The sequence below is a fragment of the Neovison vison genome, chromosome 1 (assembly GCF_020171115.1).
Source record: "Neovison vison isolate M4711 chromosome 1, ASM_NN_V1, whole genome shotgun sequence".
Taxonomy (NCBI): domain Eukaryota; kingdom Metazoa; phylum Chordata; class Mammalia; order Carnivora; family Mustelidae; genus Neogale; species Neogale vison.
In genome coordinates, this window is record NC_058091.1 from 303064344 (window position 1) to 303087668 (window position 23325).

General features: G+C 38.5%; 1 long non-coding RNA gene across 1 annotated transcript; it reads right to left on the reverse strand.

Moving 5' to 3' along the window:
* Positions 1-1904: 1904 nt before the first annotated feature.
* Positions 1905-23054, reverse strand: LOC122902359. Its single transcript, XR_006383797.1, has 3 exons — positions 23015-23054; positions 15050-15092; positions 1905-1921 (listed from the first exon to the last, which is right to left on the reverse strand). It is a non-coding gene; the product is annotated as an uncharacterized LOC122902359 (long non-coding RNA).
* Between the last annotated feature and the right edge of the window lie 271 nt (positions 23055-23325).

Here is a 23325-nt window from a genome sequence, read left to right on the forward strand (position 1 = left end):
AGATGGATATCCATTATTCAAAGGATCTTTTAAGCTTACTGTATAAATGTTACTTCTCACTCCTATTGCTCTCACCCGTTTGATTATTAAAAATTTAGAAAAGCTAAATAGTATATTTTATTGGACTTATAAGTACTGAAGTGTTTCCATGCTAATGGATTTGCCCAACAATTTTGGAGCTATTAATGATATCTGCTATATACTTATCTGTGAGAATTTATTAAAAGATTATGTTTAATGATTTTTTATGTAACTATTCACTTTGGCTATATAAAATCATTTTTACTTACTAAAAATGGACAGTATAAAGACACAGCATGGGTCAGCAAAATTATTTGTTTAAACATACTGAAACAATTTTCAGTACCCCTGTGATTCCCTGTTTGAAAAATTCTATAGAGATGTCTCCTAAAGCAGTGTTTGTTGTGTTTCTAAATGTGGAAGAAGAGATCAATAAGGGGTCTACAGTCCTTTGATAAGCTCAATGGCTTGTGTCAGGGTCAATGTCTGTGTCTTTCAGAATGTGCCATTTTTTCTAAATCAAAACTAGTAACTATTATACATCACTTCTCTGTGTCCTAAGTAAATTTGCACAATGACATATACATGGTACAGTATGGTTAAATACAGCTCTTTGTGTGAAACAGATAGAGCTATGAAATTCTGTGATTTTGACAAAACAGAATGATTTTCTTATGAATGTCTTTTATTTCAGAGAAATGTTTTAATAAACTTCTATGCTTTGTTTTCTCCCATGCATGCAAGTTAACTGCAGAAATACTTATATGTCAGGTATATCTAATGTCAGACTCTTGACAATGCTTTATCAAAGACAGTAAAAGACTTTAAGGTGATACTCAAATAAAGAGATGATACACTAATTAGGGTCTTATTAAAATAATGGCAAATGAAAGGAACTGGCCTTTCTATTCATGTTTCATTTCAGTGCATATGAGAAATAATTGATATTCAGGGCAAATGTGGAAGAGAACAAAAGTGTTGATGACTTTATCAAGATGCTCTTTATAGAATCTTTATTCCAATAGTCCAGTTCTCGGGATTCTCAAAATAGCTTTTTGTTGACACCATGAAAAGAGGAAATAAATAGTTTTACTTTCTTTTAGTACATTTAGAAATAATGCTTACTAAGCTACATTCAAGGAAAAATCTGTCCATCAAATTAAGAGGAAAAAAGAGGATCACCCACTCACCTGCTAATTGCAGAATTATGCTAATTCGTACAATACAACAATCAATGTCTCCGACTGACACTCTTGCTTCTATTCCAGTGCATTCTTCCTTCCAAGTACAATAATCTGCTTCCCTTACTATCCTTTTTTTTATTATATGATGTTAGTCACCATACATCATTAGTTTTTTTTTTTTGAAGGTTTTATTTATTTATTTGACAGAGAGATCACAAGTTGGCAGCGAAGCAGGCAGAGAGAGGGGGAAGCAGGCTCCCCACTGAGCAGAGAGCCCGATGCGGGGCTTGATCCCAGGACCCTGAGATCATGACCTGAGCTGAAGGCAGAAGCTTAACCCACTGAGCCACCCAGGTGCCCCAGATCATTAGTTTTTTGATGCAGTGTTCCATGACTCATTGTTTGCGTATAATACCCAGTGGTCCATGTAATCTGTGCCCTCCTTAATACCCATCACCATGCTTCCTGTAGTATTCTACATGCTCTTGAACCACAATGCTTATCCTTCCATAGTCTTTAACTTTGCAAATAAGTCTACATTCAACATACTTCTTGTATTTTCCCATACAACAAGCTTTAAAGACAAACTCCTATTACCATTTCAAATAATTAGTTTCTTAGAGCCCACTCCATGGTTGGCATTGTTGGAGACAAATATTCTGATATTTCTGGCCAGGAACTTTCTACTTTTCTGAGAAGGGCAGTCGCAGGGACACCTGAAATTAGTGACACAGTGAGAACTGGTTGGCATTACTAAAACCAATACAGATGCATCACACTCAGAGTAATTTGCTAAAATGGTTACAAATTAAAAGAATTGATTGCCTTGTTTTTTTTTTTTACTTTTTGCTAGGTAGGCAAGCCCATGTTAGTCATTTACAAACCATCCTTCGAATGAAAGTTATACTTTTGATCAACCCATCACTAATGAAGCAGCAGGAAACCCCCCCACTTTCTATCACTGGAGATAGTACATTTCAAAATGACAATTAAAGTGTTTCTGATCACTATTATCTAAAATCTGAAATGGACAGCATCACTCTAAACTGCTAAAATAGTTCTCCTAGCACAGCTGTAGAGGCTTTCATTTTAACAGAAAATTTACCCCATTAAATATTTGTGTGGTCCAAAACAACATGTTTCTGGAAGATAAAATCCTTCGGCCACATTCTCTGACTTTGACTTCTCTATTCCTATGCAAAAAGGAAACAAAATACACAGTGTCCGGGTTCTCTTCTACCTCTCAGATTCTGTGACTTCTCTCATGTAAAATACATCCTTACTTATTCAAAATATCTAAAAATATACATTTTAGGCATAGCTTTACTCAATACATCATATACAATGCTTAGTAGGACAATACATATTAAAAAATAAAAATGTCCATTTTAGTCTCTAAAATAATTTTTAAAGGATAAACATTTTGCTCTAAGAAAATTGAAGCAAAATAAGATAAATTCATATTTATCTCACGTAGGAGTGCACGAGCAAGAAGATTATTAACTTTAAGAACTTATACTTAGGGTTAGAACATTAGTATTTTCTCAAAACTGTACTTAATTTTCCTAGACAAAGATCCTAAAATAAATGTTAGAATGTTAGCCCTACATAATAGAAACATAACTTCTGCCCTTATTGGGGCCAAGACTTTGGTATTCTCTTTACACACACACACACACACACACACACAATCATTACTATGCTTGTGTTTTCAAAAAATTCATGTTGAACCCTATCCCCAGATGTAATGGAATTAAGAGGAGAAGCCTTAAGGGATTGATTAGGATTTGATAAAGTCATGAGATTGGAATCCGCATGAATTAAGTGTGCCTTTTTAAGAGTCACAAGAGAGGTTTTTTCCACTGCTCTGCTCTCTGTCATGTGAAAATACAACGGGAAATCATCTGTCTGCAACCTTGGAGAGGGCCCTCATTGGAACCATGTTGGCGACCTGAGGATGAATTCCCAGGCCCCAGAACTGTGAGAAGTAAATTTCTATTGTTTATAAGCCACCCAGTCTATGGTATTGTTACAGAACCTAAAGATAAGACTTAAAGATAAGACCTTAAGGGATATTCATGCAGGCTTACTTGGCTTTGCCCAAAAACATTTAATGAGCACCTATTATGATGAATCTTATGCAGGCTATTTGTTGAATAATAGTCATACTGGGGTTCTGCTCTCTATAATACCCAGTGAACCAGGATGCTATAGACTCGACCAACTCATGATGCCAACCTCTCAACAAGAACCTTTAACTGTTTTCTGCAGCAGGGTTAACAATACTGTCCAACTTTTTTTTTTTTTTCTAAAAATGGCACATATCACTGTGCTCACATTTGGTTGTCAAAAGAAGGCACTTAGCCATGCCTGACTTTAAGAGTCAGGGGCATGTAATCCTCTAAGGAGTCAGGAAGTAAGGGGAACTAGGAATATTGGTGAGCAAGAGTAGTGTTTGTCATGAAACTCAAATTTAGCCAACCTCCTAAAAGATACTTTGATGTTTGATGACATTTCACCTGTAACTTTATAATATACAATTTGATTGGAAGAGGGCATGTCATGTACTCTTGTATATTTCCCAAAGTGTTGGACAGTCATTGGAAACTCAAAATTACCAGAATTAATTAATTAATTAATTAATTAATTAATTACAGAACAAAACAAGCAGTGAACATTTCATTGTCATCTGGGCATGTGATTGCTACAGGGAGATGAGATTTTCTCTAACAAAGAATAACAGGAGCCACATGAGGTCAAGTGGTGCTAATCAGGGTTGGCTGCATGCCTAGGCTGAGTAAACAAAGCATCTGGAGTGAGTTGAGGGATGAAATCCTGTCTATCCAAAAGAAGCCCTGCCATTTCCCTATCAGGATACCTTTTACCTTCCAACAGCACCTAAAGTACCCATTCCTAACGAGCAGATTTATGCATTTTTCTCCAAATTTTGAAAGCTGGGGCATTGCCTTAGAAAGGACAGAGTTAATGTTACTTATCATAAATGACTGTTGGACTGACTTTTTGAATAATGATAAAGTTAACTAAAAAGAAACAAAAATGCAAGCTTTGGCTCTCTTAGTAGACATTAGGTATCAGAATGTGGAAGGTAAGAGGCTCAATTCTCAATGCTTCTCAGTCCCCACCTGGAAGAGTGTGCTTGGGGAACTCTGCATTTAGGAAAGTTGTCAATATACTGAAGCTTACTGAAAGATGAAATGCTGGCAATCTATATTGTAAAAAATATAAAGGAAGCCTTGAAGTCTTGAGCATCTTTTATGCCTGAAATGCCTGGAACCATCTTCTTCCAGGTCATATAGTCTGTCTTAGTCAGTCTGGGCTGCTATAACAAATTAGCTTAGACTAGTTGGGTTAAATGACAGATATTTATTTTTTACAGTTCTGGAGACTAAGGAGTACAAGGTTAATTGAGATCCTGGTGAAAAATTTGTAGACAGCCACCCTTTTCCTGTGTGTTCACATGTCTGAGAGGACGCTAGTCTCTTTCTTTACCATAAAGGCACCAATCCCATCATGGTGGATCCACTCTCATGACCTCATCTAAACCTAATTGCTTTCCAAAGACCTTACCTCCTAACAACATCCCATTAGGGGGAGAGTTTCAACATATGAATTCTCAGGAGACATAAACATTCCATACATAACATGGCCTTATAACACTTTTCTGGGGCAAAACAGCAGCTCTCTTATTCAACCAGCATTTATACATTAGGATCTGCTTCAGTGAGCGTGAACCCAGAGCAGCTGAGGACAGAAAAACACATCATAGGCATGTGCTCAGGTTATGAATTAAGAATCTAACCTGCCAGTTTGTTCCTCTCTGAAATCTAGTACAGATTTCAACCAAAACAGGATTATCAGAGTTCAATCTTAATATATATGCTTCAATAGTGCTAACATAATGTGCCAGCACTCATTTCTTGTTTCTGACATGACTTTCATTTTAATAATTCTGAAAAGCAGATATTACAGGGGAAATGAAATCATAAAAGAGAAAATTATATTTGAATATATTATTGTCCTATATATCAAGGCCAGACTGTAGTGTCCCCTTCTCATATAATACTCTAGTTTTCCTCTAAGCACCAAATTGATAGTGAATGGAGGAAATGACATGTCAGATTTGCAGAATCACTGTCTTTATAAATAAAAAGAAGTGCTTATATCTAAAGCGGCCAGACACAGAGGAACATGCAAATAAGTGATAATACATCAATTTAATAGAATATCATTCCACATTTAAAATAGGAAGATCATGAGTCAGTTTTCTATAATGTTAAGATTAATGGCATACTATGTGAAATGAAGGCACATGTAATAAAGTGATGTTTGCCTATGAAACATTATTAGAAGGGAATTTAGATTAAAACAATTATGTTAAAACAGTTGATATTTTAATTAAATTAGATTAACTATGTTAGTCATATTCTACTACCAAACCTCTGCTGAGTTTCACTCATTCATCTAGAAGTCATTGTGCTAGGTTTGAGAAATACTGAGATATAATCACTTTTCTCAGAGCACCGGAAGGTCTTTGTACGTAAAGAAAAAAAGAAGAATAAAAGAAAGCATTTACAGTACAGTTTGGTAAGAATAATAGAAACAGAGATCTGCCTGAGGAGCTAAGGGAATCTACAAAAGACACCTAACCTAATCTGGGGCAAGATGGGTAGTGAAGATAGGGTGTAAACTTCCTAGAAGTCAGGTTGCCTGACTGCCATCTTAAGGCACAAATAGGAACTATCCAGGAAAAGATATGGCTGTGGGAATGAATGATGTTGGGTGGCAAGGACTAGCAAGGACTTACCAGGACAATTGCAGGTGTTCAGCACACTTGGAGCTCAAAAGGGAAGAAGAGGTGGCAAGTGTGAGGAGAATCTGGCAGGCACCTAATCACAAAGAGCTCGCAGAGTTTGTTATTCTTCTAGGGACATAGGACCTCATCCAAGGCAGACATGAATTCTGCAAAGGACATTCTGATGTAGGGTTTTTGATTCTTGTAGTAGTTCAAGAGGAACTACGTAAGAACTTGAATGAAGCCCGTGACAGTGAGGATGGAAACAAAGAACTCAAGGCAGTAACACAGTGGATGAATGGAGCTTGAGAGGAGACTGAACTTTGGGACAGGAGAGAGAAGAAACTCCAGAATGATCTTTATGTGGATACTTCAGTCAACTTGATTCCTCCAAGTGGGAAGTACAGGAAGAGATGCAGGATAGGATGGAGGTAAGTTTTTTGGGGGTTTATTATAGGTCAGTGACCATGACAGAGGTTAGATAGATGACCTAGTGTGGGGGGGAAGATAAAGACTAGAAATAACAATTTGAGGGTCATTAGCATATAGGACATATTTGAAGGCATAACCTCTTATGGAGGTGAAGACCTCTCAAGGAGGTTTGGTTGTGCTAAGAAGGACATTGGGAAATCCTGGAGGAACTCTAACATTTAAAGAGAGGCTGGAAGGAGGGAGAAAAGTCCACAGGCAACTGGAAAGGAAGAACCAGAGAAGCAGAAGGGAAAGCTGGAGAAGGAGCTTTACTTATTTATCAACTACAGCCAGAGTCTCAAAATTTAGGGGTGGAAAACAGAGTCAAATGAAGCAGAAAAGGCATTGCAAAATGTCTGTTGGCCTTGTAATGAAGAAAATATGGAAGCAGCCACAGGTACTTTCCCAGAGTGATGTGACAAAAGCCAATGCTCAGGGGTTCCCAGGACAAATAAGGGGACAGGAGGAAATGGGCAGTAGGAAAGGAGACAGCAATAAACTTTCTCATAAACTTGGATGTGAAGCCAAAAGAGACAAAGTGGGCCAGCAGAGGAGCAATGAGAATGGATGAAAAATAGGAAAAGAGTGCAGTAATCAGATTTGCTTGACAGTGAAAAGGGAAATTACTTAACTTATCTTAAAACCATTCCATTTTCTCCATCCACAGTGACACAGTCTTATATCAGCTTGCTTTGTTTGGGGCTGGGATGATGATAATGAGTCCGCATTCCTCTCGTATCCATTAAATGGGCTGTAGAGGGAGATCTGTTTGGGTTTCCTTCTGTAGTTCTGTTTTTTTAAAGATGAGAGACTGTTGAGAAGATGAAGGGTCAAGAGAAAAAAATCCAAGAACTGTGAAGAATGGAAAGACTAAACATTCTAGAAAAGGGGAAAACAGAGAGTGGGAAGAGTGGGCATCTGTAACAGAGGCCAACAATTCACTTCTGAGGAGGGACATTTCTATCTCTGAGCAAAAGAAAAATGGACAAGGAAGGATACAGACAGATAGGATTACAGGCAGGGAGGGAGGAGAAACAAAGTTGAAAAAAAAAGTCCTTTTTTTTTTTTTTTTTTATGTAGTCCTTTTTTAAGCAGCCATTATCACAGCCAATGATATAATGTGACAGATGCTTATTGATGGCATGGCCCTGAAATCAAAAAGTTTAGTCTGGTGGTTGTAGGAAAACCCTAACAAAGCACTACACAGCATGTAATCATTGTTAGCAGGGCAACCAAGAGCCACAGGATGGCAATTCTAGCTAGGCTGATCAAAGATACCCTTGAAAGGGAATCTTTAAATCATTTGTGAAAATGATTTTTTTTTTATTTTAATGGGGAAAATAGTGCTATCTAATTTGCAGGAAACTATCCAGTCTATGATTCCTAAAGATACATGTCGGGATTATCTGGACCCAGGGTGAGTCAGTGGAGATGAAGGGAATAGGAACAGGAAAGGACCAACTGGTGATAGGACAGCACAGAGGTAAGAAGGGGACAGAGCTCCAGAGAATGCCTCCCAGGACTCACCTCTGTCACCTGTGACCACTGTCTCTGGTGACACAGAGGTCCCGTTCTGGGTCCATTCATGCATCCAGCAACCTCCTCACCTGCTGGAATTCCTCCTTGTCCGTTTCTCGCCTTCCCTTCCCTATTCTCACAGTGTTTATAACCTAATTCGTTTTCCTCCATCAGGCAGAACTGGCAATTAGAAGAAAATTTACCCATTGGTAGAAACCTCCATCCCACCAACCCTGTTTAGTCCAGGACAAAATTATGGAATGTTTCATATTCAGTCCCCCTGACTTCCTTGTTCTTTGTTATTTTCCTACTCGAAATCTTTGACTCTCTTCTTGAAGTGTCTGGATGTCATGCTATCGTCCAAATTCTCTGCTCCATGTTATCCCTGCTCCCATGCAAGGAACTGGCAATGCCTTTAAAGTATTGGAGAATATATGATCTATAGTTTGTTTTTTAAAGATCAAAGTATTAATAAAAAGATATTCTAGGTAAATATTTTATCCATGAGGAGGGAGAAGTGGTTTATCTGTTTTAGGAAAGGAGGTGGCCACCATAATGACCATGGTGGGGGGAACATGGAAAACCATTGAATTGAAGAGGAAAACATTTTTTAAATGAGAACTCTGCCTTCGGCTCAGGTCATGATCTCAGCGTCCTGGGATCGAGTCCCACATCGGGCTCCTTGCTCGGCAGGGAGCCTGCTTCTCCCTCTGCCTCTGCCTGCCTCTCTGTCTGCCTGTGCTCGCTCTCTCTCCCTCTCTCTCTGACAAATAAATAAATTTAAAAAAAAAAAAAGAGGAATTCCTGTTTAGGTAATGTTTTCACTTGCTCTCAAGGATTAAAAGAAAGAGTATGTAGAGTGCCCTGCACAGTGCTGGAACACAGCAGACCTTTCTAAACTTTTTTCTTTCCCTTTCTTTGCTAAGCATTGCCAATAACCATAGCCACAACAATACGTGTACCCACTACAAAAGGAAACTTTTTGCACAAAACTACCAACTCTACAATATCATAAGCAAAAAGTCACAGTCCCTAGTAATGTCTGGACTGCTGGCATTTTTTTAAACCAGGACAAGCAAACAAAAATTCAGCATGAAACTAAAACATTCAAAAAATATCTCCGGGAAAAGATTTTTAAAAAGATAAAACAATGGAAGAACGGGGGCGGGTGGATTCGGAGCTGAAAATTCTCAGGCAAGAAAATGAAGAGAAAATGAAATTTACTAGAGACATAAAAATCACATAAGGAGCAACAAAAGGAGATTAGCAGCACAGAAAATATGCAGTTAGAGACACGGAGGTCAGGCTTGACAACATGAGCACCCATGACCACACTTTGAGTCATGTACTGAATTATATTCTAAATAATGTTTCGGTTTAAATTTTTTTTTAAGATTTTATTTATTTATTTGACAGAAATCACTAGTAGGCAGAGAGGCAGGTGGGGGGGGCGGTGAAGCAGGCTCCCCACTGAGCAGAGAGCCCGATGTGGGGCTCGATCCCAGGACTCTGGAATCATGACCTCAGCCGAAGGCAGAGGCTCTAACCCACTGAGCCACCCACGTGCCCCTAAAATTTATTTTTGACCACTATCTGGCTCTCCTTAGGAGGTGTGATAATTTTTGTTCAGGTTATTAATAGTCTCCTCCAGAGTCTCTGTTTTTTTCAGGGTTTCACCTGATGCTAACTTCCCTCTCTGGCCGTGGGCTTCCTTAGGTCAGACATCCACCAGCTGGGGACCTTTACCCGCAATCCTGGAGAGAGTGATGAGAATGTAGCCCTCTTTCCTCTGAAAGGCAACAAAATTCTAGGACTTTCCCATCAAGGTACAGAAAGAAGCCTTCCTATCTTTTTATCTATAGCTTTGAGAATGTAGAGGACTCTGCTCAGGACTTTAATTTCTTTTCAAGGCCCCAAGGGTAGGAAGGGGGCAAAAGAAAGATACATATGGACCAAAGCTGACCTTCCTCCTGAAGAATCAAGAATCTGACAAATGCATGGTCTTTCCCCCAAGTTTCTCCTATATTAGCATGTAAACTCTCACCCCCATGAAAGGAAAGAAGCCTCACTCCCCTTCAGAGAAAGCAAGAGGTCAGAACTTCTTGGCTCAGGGCAGTAGATGCGTTTAAAGAATTGAGATTGAACAATCCAGAATCCACCTAAAGAGATTATCTAAAGGTGATAAAGAAAAGCAGATAAGAAGTACCAGGCAAATCCGAGTTGCAGAGAATGACATAAAAAATAGTGAAATTGTGTTAATTTTCTCATCTTTATAGGGAAGGGCAGTAGTTGTTTTCGAAATGAAAAAAAAAATCTGAACTAAGATTCTATATTGCAAAAACAAATTGAAATAATTCTAAATTATCAAAAAAAAATCAAAATTGAATGACCAAAAACTGACAAAGATAGTTAATTCTGAAGCAAAAGTAAGGGAGGAATCTAGGATAGAAAATAATAGAAGAAAATATCTCATTTACAACAGCAGCTCAAAGAAAGCACAAGAGACTGAATAAAGAATAAACCTAATAAGGCCTATGTAATAGGTCTTTCTGTGAAGAAAATATAAAAACTCTCCTGAGATACATAACAGAAGACACCAATACATGAAAATAAGTATTGTGTTCTCATAGAGGAAAAGTAAGTATTTTAAGTGACCCAATTATCCCAAAATTTATTGATCTGTTTAATATTCCCAATACAGTGCTATAAAAGAAGGTTTTAAAAAATCAACAACCTTATTCTAAAGCTTATATTAGAAAACAATGTGTAGGAATACCCATAAAATTTGGTATTTCCATGAAAAAATGGTTATAAAGATAAACCTGCCAGGTAATAGAATAACAATCAAAACATTTCAGTACTGGAGACCAAATAGATCAAGGCATAGAGTAGAGAATTCAGAAATATCTCCAAAATAAATAAATAAATAAAAGTAAAAATAAAATCATGGAAGGATTTACTTGTAGAAAGATTGAGTAAACACACTTTCAAAAATACTTTTACTAAGTACAGTTTAAAATGCTAGTCATTATCTATAAAACAGAGATTAGAAAACTGAAATGAGGACTAGAAGGATGGTAGCTATGAACTACAAGACATGTGAAATTACTCAGTGGTGAGTTCCTTGAATTTTTTTTGCCTAATATATTACAGACTTGGAGCTGAAGCAGCCGAAGTTGACAATCTGGGAATACTAAAGGATCCAGAACAAAAAATAAAAAGCCTGCTCTCTAGCCAAAAAAAAAAAAAAAAAAAAAAAAGACAAAAACAGGTAAGACACCTAGTAAGGTAGAAACTTTTTTTTTTTCATTTAAATATTTATTTATTTATTTATTTATTTATTAGAGAGAGAGAGGGAGGGAGAGAGAGAGAAAGCACACAAGCAGGGGGAGGGGCTGAGGGAGAGAAGCAGACTCTCCCCTGAGCAGGAAGCTTGACATGGGGCTAGATCTCACGAACCTGAGATCATGACCTGAGCAGAAATCAAGAGTCAGATGCCCAGCGGGATGAGTCACCCAGGAGCTCCAGTGAGACAGAAACTTTTAGACAAAAAGCACTCTATGCCAGCCAAATACTACACACAAAAAATTTTCGTCTTCACACCACCTGCTTCAGTGGGGACTAGGATGAAAAATGTAGACTTCCACCCCTTTTAGGCTGTAACCAGAGACCTCACCCATGACTACTTTAGGGAGTAACAGAGAGAGACCAGTCTTCCACCGGCAGCTGGCACTAAGAAGCCACTGTCATACCTCCGTGAGAGTATGGTGTCAGGCGAGGTCTGACAGAGTCGAAACTTTCCCTACTACCCAGCAGTCATGAGGCCACCCCACTCCTCTGTGGGATCAGTGACCATGTGGGCAGTAGTAATGAGTTACTCCAAACTCTCCCATCCAGGGAGCCTTCAACAAAGACCTACAGGGGATCCCAGCCATAACAAAGAACCCCAACACCAACAGGACAGAGATGTCAGGATTATCTGAGGAAGGCTTTGAGTCAGGCATCATAAATATTCTTCAGTGAGCAATTATAAACTCACTTGCAACTAATGAAAAATAGAAAGTAGCAATAAAGAAATGAAGTCTATAGAAAAGAACCCAATGGGAATTTCTTTTTAATTCTGGTATAGTCAACAGACACTGTTATGTTAATTTCAGGTGTAAAATTAGTGATCTGACAATTCTATACATTACTCAGTGCTCATTGTAATAAGTGTGCTCTTAACTCTCTTCATCCAAATAAGAATTTCAGGACAGAAAAATACAATAACTGAAATAAAATCTCAGTGGGTGGGCTCATCAGCAGAATGAAGGGAGCAGAGGAAAGAATCAATGAACTTGAAGCTAAATCTATATAATTTTCAAAATCTGTATAAAAAGAGAGAGAAAATCAACTGACAAAAGAAGAAACTAAGCCTTAGAGAAATTGTGACTTACCTAATATTATGTAATTAGTAAGTTTTGGATTCATAACCAGCTGGTCTAACTTTCAACTCAGGATTATCTTCACCAACATCTAATTTTTTTTAAGATTTTATTTATTTGAGAGAAAAAGAGAGAGAGAGAATGAGCAGGGGGAGGGACAGAGGCAGAGAGAGATGCAGACTCCACATTGAGCAAGGAGCCCTAGACATAGGGCTCTGCCCCAGGACCTTGAGATCATGACCTGAAGTGAAGTCAGACGCTTAACAGACTGAGCCACCCAGGTGCCCCTACACCAAAAATTTTTAATTAGCTGATGTTATCATTCACCAAGACAATTTTAATTCAAAATTGTTAGAGTATGTTATAAAAATATCTTTAAAATATAACCCCTCTATTTTATTTCTTCTTAAATGCACGTAATTCAGAAATAGATGTGCCTGCTATGAGGAAGCCATCATTCCATGTAGACACGTGGCTGAAGAGAAACATGGTTTCTGGTTCTTATTTAACATGGTGGTTCATGAGTTAACTGTCAGAAATTCGCAAAATACAAAGTTGTGAAAGCTATATAATTGACACTCTCAGGTAATTTATGGAAGGGAAGGTTTACGACTTCTCCCCTAGAGCCCATCTTAGAGTATCAGGAGATGTTTAGGAGTTGCTCTAAAACCTGTGTGTCAAATGATATAAAGGGGTTTGTCCAGCTGTAAGGTCCATTAAGAATAATAGAATAATAAATACTTCTGCCACAAGAAAACTTTTTTAATTTATCAGTTAGTGCCATGATATCAGTAGTCCGGCTCCAAATGGAGAAATGAACTCGAGCAAATTTGCTATTGAACTGCTGTTACTTTGAACATCTTTGTCTCTGTTGGCTCAACATGGTAAGCAGCAAAATACAGACATTTCCTGGCATCCTGTCCCATTAGGGGCACCAGAGATTCCTTCTTGTTCCCCAGAGCTTTGAAAAGCTGGGGATCCATCACTACAAAAAGTCTCCTTACTGGGCCACTAGCAAATGGCAAGGGAAACTTTTTGACATGTCTGCTAATGGACTACTATGTCAACTCATGGCAGCCAGAGTAGTCTAATAAAAATATCTGATTATTAACTAAATACAATCCTAGTTCCTTTATGAATTTTGTGCAGCGTACAGAAAAATGACACTACTGAGGACTGTGTGATAAAACTGTGGTATACAAACAAAAATAAAATGTAAGCTTCTCCTTTAGGTATAACCACATATCTAGAACTATCTTATCAAACTATAGACTGTAATGACAGTCACTGAAGAATTTAACTGAGCTTTGTGGTGAGCTGTGGAACTCTTTGCCAAAATATTTAACCTGGATTCACAGTGACAAATTATCTGTATTTCCCACAGCCACCCATAATGAACCTAGAAGGAAATATGGCTCCCATAGCAGGCAAGCTGTTAAAGTGAATAATAAGTGGGAAAGTTCATAAATTCAGTAAAAATGACCTGTTATGGAAAAAACAGCCACCTTCTGACAAATTTAAGAGTGTTTCTGGGGGTTTGTCAGTCAACAATTATTTATTGAGCACTTACTGTGTACAGACAATGTTGCTGGAACAGGGGATACAGAAGTAAACAAAATAGTGGATATCAATTCTTTAGTAATTTATATCCTCAGGGCTGTGAGGAGAGTGGCAGCTAATATACACAGAAACTAATAATAAATCTGATACTCTCAGACAGTATGAAGAGCTATGGTTAAAGATAATATCCTACCAATGTGGAGTAGTCAGAAAGGTACTTTCTGAAGGGTGACAGCTATGTTAAGAAAGGACATTCATGATGGTGGGGGGGGGTGAGTAAATATCCCAAGAGAGAGCAAGTTCAAAGACAATTTCTGAAACCAGAATAACCTTCTGAATTTTTTTGTCATTGTTAATTGAATCTCACGTTGACGGTACCCCCCACCCCTGGCCTGGATATGAAGTGCTTCCATATATAGGAATTTAGCTAGTTCTCACGGCAACCCTGAGACATGCATACTGTCCTCCCTATTTTGCTAAACAGTGATGTTTAGTGACTTTCTCAAGATTACTTATGCATCTGTAGCACAGCCTGAATGTAAATCCACTCTCTTAATCTCAATTCCCATGTAACACATCATCTTTCATAGATGTCAAAGCTCTAGTGGGTTAAGAAAAAATGGGAGCATTTGTAAGATTTCTTGGAGTCATTATTATTATTATTATCCAGGATAATAAATATGTCCTTTGACATATCTTTGCTATCACTATTAAAGAAAGAAAAAGTAAGGTTGTGGTTTCTTTAAGAAACCAGGTGTTACAGCTAAGTATCTGGCCTAAGGAGGACTCCCCTGGAGTATAGAGTAGTTCAAGCAGTTGACATTTCATTGTATTTGTCACTTGTGAATAGACAGTTTGGATTCTTTGTGGAAGCAAAAGAGATAATTAAGAAGAAAAGGGCAGAACTACAGGAGTACAGAAACTTAAATTTCGGATGAGAAGAGGACATCATAAATCCAAAGAACATGGAAACCATTTGGATCAGTTGAAATATAGAATCATCCATAAAGAACTGCTTCAGTGTTGTATTCAACGTGGCAGAATTCCTGAGCACTTACTTTTTGTTTACTTTCACCAGGGCTCAAAACCATAGTGATGAGACTGAAAAAAAAAAGAAAAAAAATTAAAAAGGAGAAAGAAAAGAATTCAAAGACATAGAAAATTGTCATTAGCACAGCAAGACATTACTATTCCATGGTTTGATATGGGTGGCATGCAGCTCTTTTTTTTCCTAATCTGAATTTTTAAACATAAATCTAAGGCACATATATTGAAGATACACCTTCTCCTGTCAATTAACCATTTCTGAAGTCAAACTACCCACATGACTGTGTAACCCTCATATGCCCTTACCTTTCATGGGGGAGCAGATTGTGATGGTAAAATCATAGTGCCAAAGAGGAATCACATAATTTAGAATCTAAAGGTCTGTTTGATCCTAAACTTAAATTAATAACATAAAATGAAAATTTAGTTCCCCAGTCATACTAGCTGTATTGCAAGAGCTCAGCACACAGGTAATTCAAAGCTCTTGTATCATGCAGCATAGAATAGAACGTTTCCACATCCCAGAAAGTTCTACGGGACATGACTGGACCAGATGGCATTTGTGCAATGACATAAATCTCACATTCTCTCTACCCAGTCTCTCACATGCCACATGTTTTTCACTCCAAAAATCTCCTTGCCCCACATCTCATTCTGGTCTAATTTTGATGTGTTATCTTTAATCTCTTTGCCATATTAGTCATAGCATAAAAAATTTATAGTTGTGAATATATCTATATAAAAAATTTTATAGATATAGTTGTGAATTTAATTGCATCTGCTCCAATACCATTATTTTATACATGAGGAAATGCCTGCTTATTGTAGTGAAATGTACCCATTAATTTAATAAGTATTTAATTAGTTTCTATATATTCTAAGCACGTGGGACAGACCAAAATCTAACCCTCATGGAACTTAAAATTGAATGCAAAGGACAAACAATAAAAAGATAACAAACAAAAAAACTGTATAAGGCTAGGAAGGAAGTTAATGCAGGACAAAGGGACAGAGGGAGAGGATGGGGGCAAAAAGAAGGGAAGTGGAGAGAGTAGCTATAGCTCCTCCACGGAAAGAGGCCGGAGAGAGCTTTTGTGCATTGCTTTTGTGCAAAGGTGATACTGAAGAAAGACCTGAAAATGTGAAAGGATAAGCCAAGTGAAGATATAGTGTAGGATCATTCCAAACACAGGGAACAGCAAGCACAAAGTCCAAATAAGTTTGATGTGTCCAAGAAGAATAAATAAGGGCAGGGTTTCTGGAGAAAAGTGAACAAGGGGAACGTGAAGGGAGGTGAGGTCCGAAAAACAGCCAAGGACAATCCTCTAGGACCCGGTCTTTGTTATCTACTGCTGTGTAATAATTACCCAAGATGCAGTAGGTTGAAACTGCATTTGTTACTATTCCACAGTTGCTGTAGGTCAGAAATCTGGGTAATACCGGGCTGGATACTCTGCTTCAGAATCTCTCACAGGCTGCAATTCAGGTGTTGGCAAGAGCAGGGGTCATCTGAAGTCTCAAGAAGGGTCCATATTAAGCTCATTTACATAGTTGTTGAAAACATTCAGGTTTTTTTGGGTTTTGTTTTGTTTTGTTCTGTTCTGTTCTGTTTTGTTTTGTTTTTGTGGTCTTCAGTTTCTCAGTGGTTCTTGGTCATCAGGCTACCCTGATGGAAGTCACAGGCTTTGTGATCTAATTATAGAAGTCAGGTCCCATTACTTTTGCCTTATTCTATTTGTCAAAACAAATGGCCAGGTCTAGCCAACACAGGAGGGGAGGAAATTACACAAGAGTGTGAATAGCAGGAGGAGGGCATCATCAAAATACATTTTAGAAGTTTGCCCAACACAGGTCTTGTGAACCAGGGTAAGGAGTTGAAATTTTATGTTAGGAAGGACTGGAGGCATTGGAGAGCTTTGATCAAGACACTGATATAATCTGATCTTCAGTTCAGGACTGGCTGTCATATGGAAAAGAGATGTAGTAGGCCAACTGTGAAAATAGAGACAACGTAAGAAGCTATTGCAACTGCTCAAGTGACTGAGTTAAGAAGATAGTGAAACACGACCAAATTTGAGATCTGTTTTAAAGATAGAGACTATGGTATTTGGTGATGGGTTGGACATGGAGTAGGAGAGAAGGAGAAAGAGACTCTTACAAGAAAGCTTGAAATAGATGGACAAGTCCCCACAGAAAGATTTCCCTGGAAAATCTTCCAAAACCTCTACTTCATGTTTCCTTGGATTTTCTCTTTTCCTACTCCTTATATCTCCTTTAACACTTATCTGATGATCAAAGTCACTTCATAGTGTTGATGCTTAGGAAAATCTAGAACTTCCACGCTTTTAATATTCTACAACAGAAGTCACAGTTTAAGAACTGCAGAGAAGGGGGAGCATCAAAAATATAGATGGTCCCCAATTTATGATAATTCAGTTCATGAATTTTTAGTTTAAGGATTGTGAGAAAGTAATGCACACTCAGTAGAAATCATACTTTGAAGCTTGTATTTGGATCTTTTCCCAGACTAGTGACATGTGGCCTGATGCTCTCATGATGCTGGGTAGTGGGGCAGCTCCCAGTCAGCCTCGTGATCACAAGGGTCAGCAACTGATACACTGACAACCATCTGTCCCCATACAATCACGCTGTTTCTCACTTTCAGCACAGTAGTCAATAAATGATGCGAGTTAATCAACATTACCTTAAAAAATAGCCTTTGTGTTAGATGATTTTGCCCAACTATAGGCTCATGGAAGTGTTCTGAACGTGTTTAAGGTAGGCTGGGCTAAGTTGTGATCTTTGGTAGAATAGGTATGTTAAATGAATTTTTGATTTATGATATAGTCATCCTGTAACAGGCTCACAAAAATTACCCCATCGTAAGTCAAGGAAACTCTGTAGTTGTCATTATTCATTACTAAAAGTATGAGACCAACTTTCTAAGTTTGTGCCCCAGTTTCTCATATTCATCAGGAGATTTAACATGCCCTCATCATTCTTGTTTTCTTTAAAAACTGAAAATACTTTCATTGTCTTAAGGAAAAAAATCTAATAGAGAAAATGAATTGCTTTCTCAAATATAATAGGAAGCTGATTATACATTTTTAATATTTTGACTTCAATAAAAAATTGCTATACTCTCTGAATTCATTAACTTATAGGAGATTCTGACTTACAGCACCCAACCTCCCTACACCCACTAATTAGAACCCAACAGGTTAGAAGGGGTAATGGACATATCTCATGGGCCACCCTAATTCACTCGCTGATGTATTGTCTTAAGCTGACACTGTTTAGCCAAATACCAAATAAACAAAACTTAAATAGGTCATAGTTAATAGGAAACAATACATTTTTTCTTCCCCAGGTGTAATAATTAACCCAGATTACTCACAACTAAAGCAACTGATACCATCTTTGCCCTCAGATGAATACAATTTCACTTGGGAATTAGTTCACTTTCCCTTCATGCTTCTTTCTCATATCTGTCCTACTCACTCCCTACACACAAGCTCCTATCTTGGGTTTGTGTTCCTTATTGGGAATAGAATCTCCCCAAAACAATTAAGACCCGCAGGAAGAAATACCCATAGAACCTGAGCTCCTCCCACACTCATCCTTAATGTCACCAGACAGGTAACATTGGCAGATGCCTGAAAGCATTGGACATCCTCCATTTTATATGAGACATGTACACTCATCAAATCTCTGTGACAACTCCTTTGTGTATTCTAGTAAAAGTGAGATTTGACCTAATAACAAGGGAACACATTTTTCCTGATTTTCATATTATGTCCCTTCAGGAATAACAAAAAACAAAAAACAAACTTAGACTGCTTCTCATAATCATTCCCAATAGTTTCATTTTTCCCAGGGTAGAGAGACAGAGAGAGAGGAAGAGGGAGAGGGAGGGAGGGAGGGAGGGAGAGAGAGCAAGAAAGAAGGAGGAGGAGGAGGGAGTAGAGGAAGAGGAGGAAAAAGGAGGGGGATAGGGAGAGGGAGATGGAGAATATGATAGAATAAGGCTGGAACATTGAAATAGAAAAGGGAACTGACACTAGATTTAGTCTTGAAGAGCCCATGGTGAGCTGCCTATTCCCTGGAAAATTTGCCAGCTCTGGAACTACATACATGTATGTTCATCCCAGGATATAGCTATGGACAAACTCCTCAGACACAGACATTAGGTGACATGCCTAAAGCCATGTAGTTAAGGGGCCGGTTGCTGGGGGCGGGGGGGGGGTGCAGAAACTGAAGAATAACACAGCCTTCCTGACTGCCACATTTAAGTTTCTAAGGCACTCACAAAGACCCAGAACTTTTGTAGAGGCCTTCATGTCAATGAACCCAAGGCTCCTTAAACTATACACATCCTTCTTTTTAAATCAATTCCTTAAAAAAATACATCTTATGCCATTAATTTTTACTGCCAATATTGATGATGAGCAGCTAGACATGTCTTTCAAGTAACACGTACAGTGTCAGGTCTGGAGAACACAAAGACAGATAGGACCCCTTGAAGTCCTCTATTTCAAGCCCCTCTGCAATTCAATCCTGTTTTCCATGCCCCATCAACAGGCACCCCAAGAGACCAGCCTCTCCACACTGGCTTCAGTCTCACTGTTCTCAAATCTACCCTTCACGCCAAGTCAGCTCAGATATACAATTTTTCTCTGCCCTGCCTTAAAATCCTTTTCTTCCCATCGCCTATGTTTCTATTTACTCTTCTGCCACTTTTCCACATGGACCTAAAACCTTCTTATGTTTCTTGACCTAAACTTCCATCTTGCCACTGCACTAACATTACACAGTCTTTTCCTTTTTCCCATATGCCATTCTACACAAGGTCTTCCTTACAAAAGTCCACTTGTACTTCAAGATGCAGGCCAAATCTCATCCCTCAAACTGACCTTCTTTCAGGCCTGCATTTTCACTGGACTATTTACCACATGATATTATAATCAGTAATTTATATGTCTATCTTCCCATCGTAGTACAAATCTTTCACAGGAAAGAATGGACCTTAATTCATTCCCAATGCCTAGACTAACTAACTAGCTCTTTGTCAAGAGCCAGTACAATTTTCTAAATGAAATAGTTCATGGTGATAGTTCATGAAAACAGGTAATATTTACTGAGAACCAACAACATTGTAGGCATCGCTATAAGTGCTTTTCATAATTCATTTAATCCAATCCTCATATCAAGCTTATGAAGTAGGAGCCATTATTATCCCCATATTACAAACAAAGAATCCAGAGAGGAAAGTTAAATCACCCAAGGCCACAAAACTAGGAGATGAAAAAGGTGGAATTCAAACCAAGGCACTCTTAACCACGGGGCAATTTGTTGCTGTGGATGAGGCATCAGCAAACTTTTCCTTCAAGGACCACATAATAAATAGTTCTGGTTTTGTGGGACAGATATAACTATTCAACTTTGCTGTCACAACAGGAAAATGGCTGGAGACAATATATAAATGAATGAGTGTTGTCATGTTCCAATAAAACTTTATTTGTAAAAATGGTCATTGGCCTGATTTAGCTCAAGGCATGCGGTTTCCTGACCTTTACTGTAGACTCTGCCTTATGTATCCAATACTGTGCACTGAAAATATCTAGAGAGCACATTCAAGTACTTGAGTACTAAAAATAAACCCACTGGGTCCATTACAGAAAAGTAAGAGACATTTCTGATCAGCAGAAGAGGAAGCAGTTGCTAAATGCCAAAGACTTTTCCTGCAATTTCATCTTGGTGTGGCTAAGGATGGGGCCTCCAGGACAGCCATGCTGCTCCGCATCAATGGCTACATGCCTAGAAGATGAATTAGGATGAATGCCAAGAAAATGTCTTAGACTCTTTCCTAGCCACTCAACAATGGCTTTGCTCAGAGCTGTTACAAGCCTGGCTCATGGAACTTCCAGGCCAGGCTGGCGGAGGCCCAAAGGCCACATTTCCCAAAACAAAAGCAAAATAAATGTTATATATATATATATATATATATATATATATATATATACACACACACACACACACATATTCTGCTGACGGAAGGGGAATGACTACTGGTGGCCTCGCTACCAGCTTTTCAGATTCCTGAGGAAAAGAAATCAGCCCTGATCTCCAATATCTCTTTATAACCTGTGCTTTGAACCCACCATACAACCAGTGCTCTTGGCCCCATGTTTGAGGAGCCTGCCCTGCTGCTCACCTTCTAGACCTGTGCTGTCCATTGACATGGACTGGCTCGCACCACGGTGGGTTCAACACTCCTTGACTCTGGGCAGCAGAAACCCCTGAGTCTGTATTCTTGCTGTCAAGCCCCTGCCTGTTCTTTGTTAAACCCAACTGGTTCCTTTAAGCAGGACCACTGTCTTCAAAGATTTCTGCCTCTCTGCCTTTGCAGATTGAACTCCTGAACGGACTGGCTCCCCCTGCAGCAGACCTCCTCCTGTTGTCCCAATCTCCTGCACCCCCCACCCTGACTACCTGTCTCTCATTCACTCCCCCGCTTGTCCAGTTTGACGAAATCCCTCCTTTCTGGACTCTCGCCTTTCTCCTTGCTTTCCTGATTTGGCTTTTATCTTTTCTTCTGGTCTTAGTATTTTTATAACCATTCTGACAGCCATCTCATCTCAGCCCAGTTCCTCCCCTTCCTACGGGATTCCCTGGGGGCATTTGCCATTATCATTCCTCTGTTTCGGACAGAGAACAAGAAACTGTATAGAGATTCTGCCACGTCTTATCTTGTAGGCATGGTTCGGTCTCCCACCTGCCATGTCCAGTCCATCTGCACCACTAATTGTGCTTTACAACCTCTATGTGGAGGACTCTTCAAGGCTTTTTTTATATTATTATTGCTCTTCAGATCTTGTTATTCCCTGTCCAAATTCTAACCAAGAAAAAAAAATAGTCAGGCTGAATATTTAAGAAAACTAGTGGCTCCATGTGTGCAATTAGAAATAAAGAAAACCTTACTGTTTGCTGTCAGTCAGTATTTGCCTACAAGGGCAGGGGGGAAAAATGACATTTTTTATTGTTTACATCTTTTTCTGTAAAGAATACAGATAAAATGGGTTTAATGACCCATTCAATGAAAATGTTGTTCAGGTACTTGCTTGTACATTAAGGAATAGCTCTAAGAAGTCCACATTTTATGCCCACTTACTGGAGGCACAAAAAATTAACCCAGATGGGAGCCATTGCTGATTTTATTTTATCTTTGTATCTGTTTTTTTAATCTGTAACATGATCCAAAAGACATGAGCATATATTTTTTCTCAGTTAATTTTCAGATCACTCCAGAAAGTGTCCAATATTGTGTTTCTTTGTGCATTGTTCAGAGGCAGCTCTGGTGGTTTGAAAGAGACAAAAGACATCCCCTAGTGAACACTGCCATTCCTCTAGGGGAAAGCTCTACCCATCTAATAGCTATTTTAAGATGTTGAAGATGCATTACCACAGGCTGCAATTACTCTGTGAATTCCAATTTGAATTGAAGTATCATCTCTCAAGGGTGTAATCCTAGGGTCACATTTCCTTTTCCAGGCAAAGTAAACCATCTCTTTGACTATTCAGGCCACTATAAGAAATCTCAGACTGTCAAAGTTCGTCTTTATTTTTAAGTAAATAACATTATATTTTAAATACAAGCGATTTGGAATTCACAAAAACAATAGCCTACAGTGATTAAAGGAGCAAATCAGCCACAGATAATCACTAAGTACGGTCAAATATTGAATAAAGTTCACACGTAACTAAGGAAGATCCTTTAAGCATCATATCTATGTGGTACAGGAAGAAATCACACAGAAACCTATCGATGATCTTTAAAACTTCGAATGGGCTTTTTATAAACCAACGGTGCTATGTCTTTATGCAACAGTTACTATTTACTGTATTTGTCTTCTTCCAAAATTAGTGTTCCAAATGACTTAATGCCTTTTTTAATCAAGTAGGCAGAAGATACAAACCTGAAAGTCCCGCTTAGATTTTTGGTCCTCAGTTACTTCAAAGGAGAGCACAAAAGACCCTGGCTCTGCATGAAGCCTGTCCAACAGCATTATATTCACAGACTCAGGAGAGCACATATATTAAGCACAGTCTGGCATCTTGTTTTGATTTCGTTCCCTAGGGAAACAGCAAATTTACAGATTACCAGAAAGGTATCACCTATATTTACATTTCCTTTTTTTTTTCTTTTGAGCCTTCTCAATTTTTAAAAAAAGATTTAATTTATTTATTTGACAGGGAGAAAGAGAGAGAGCACAAGTAGGCAGAGCAG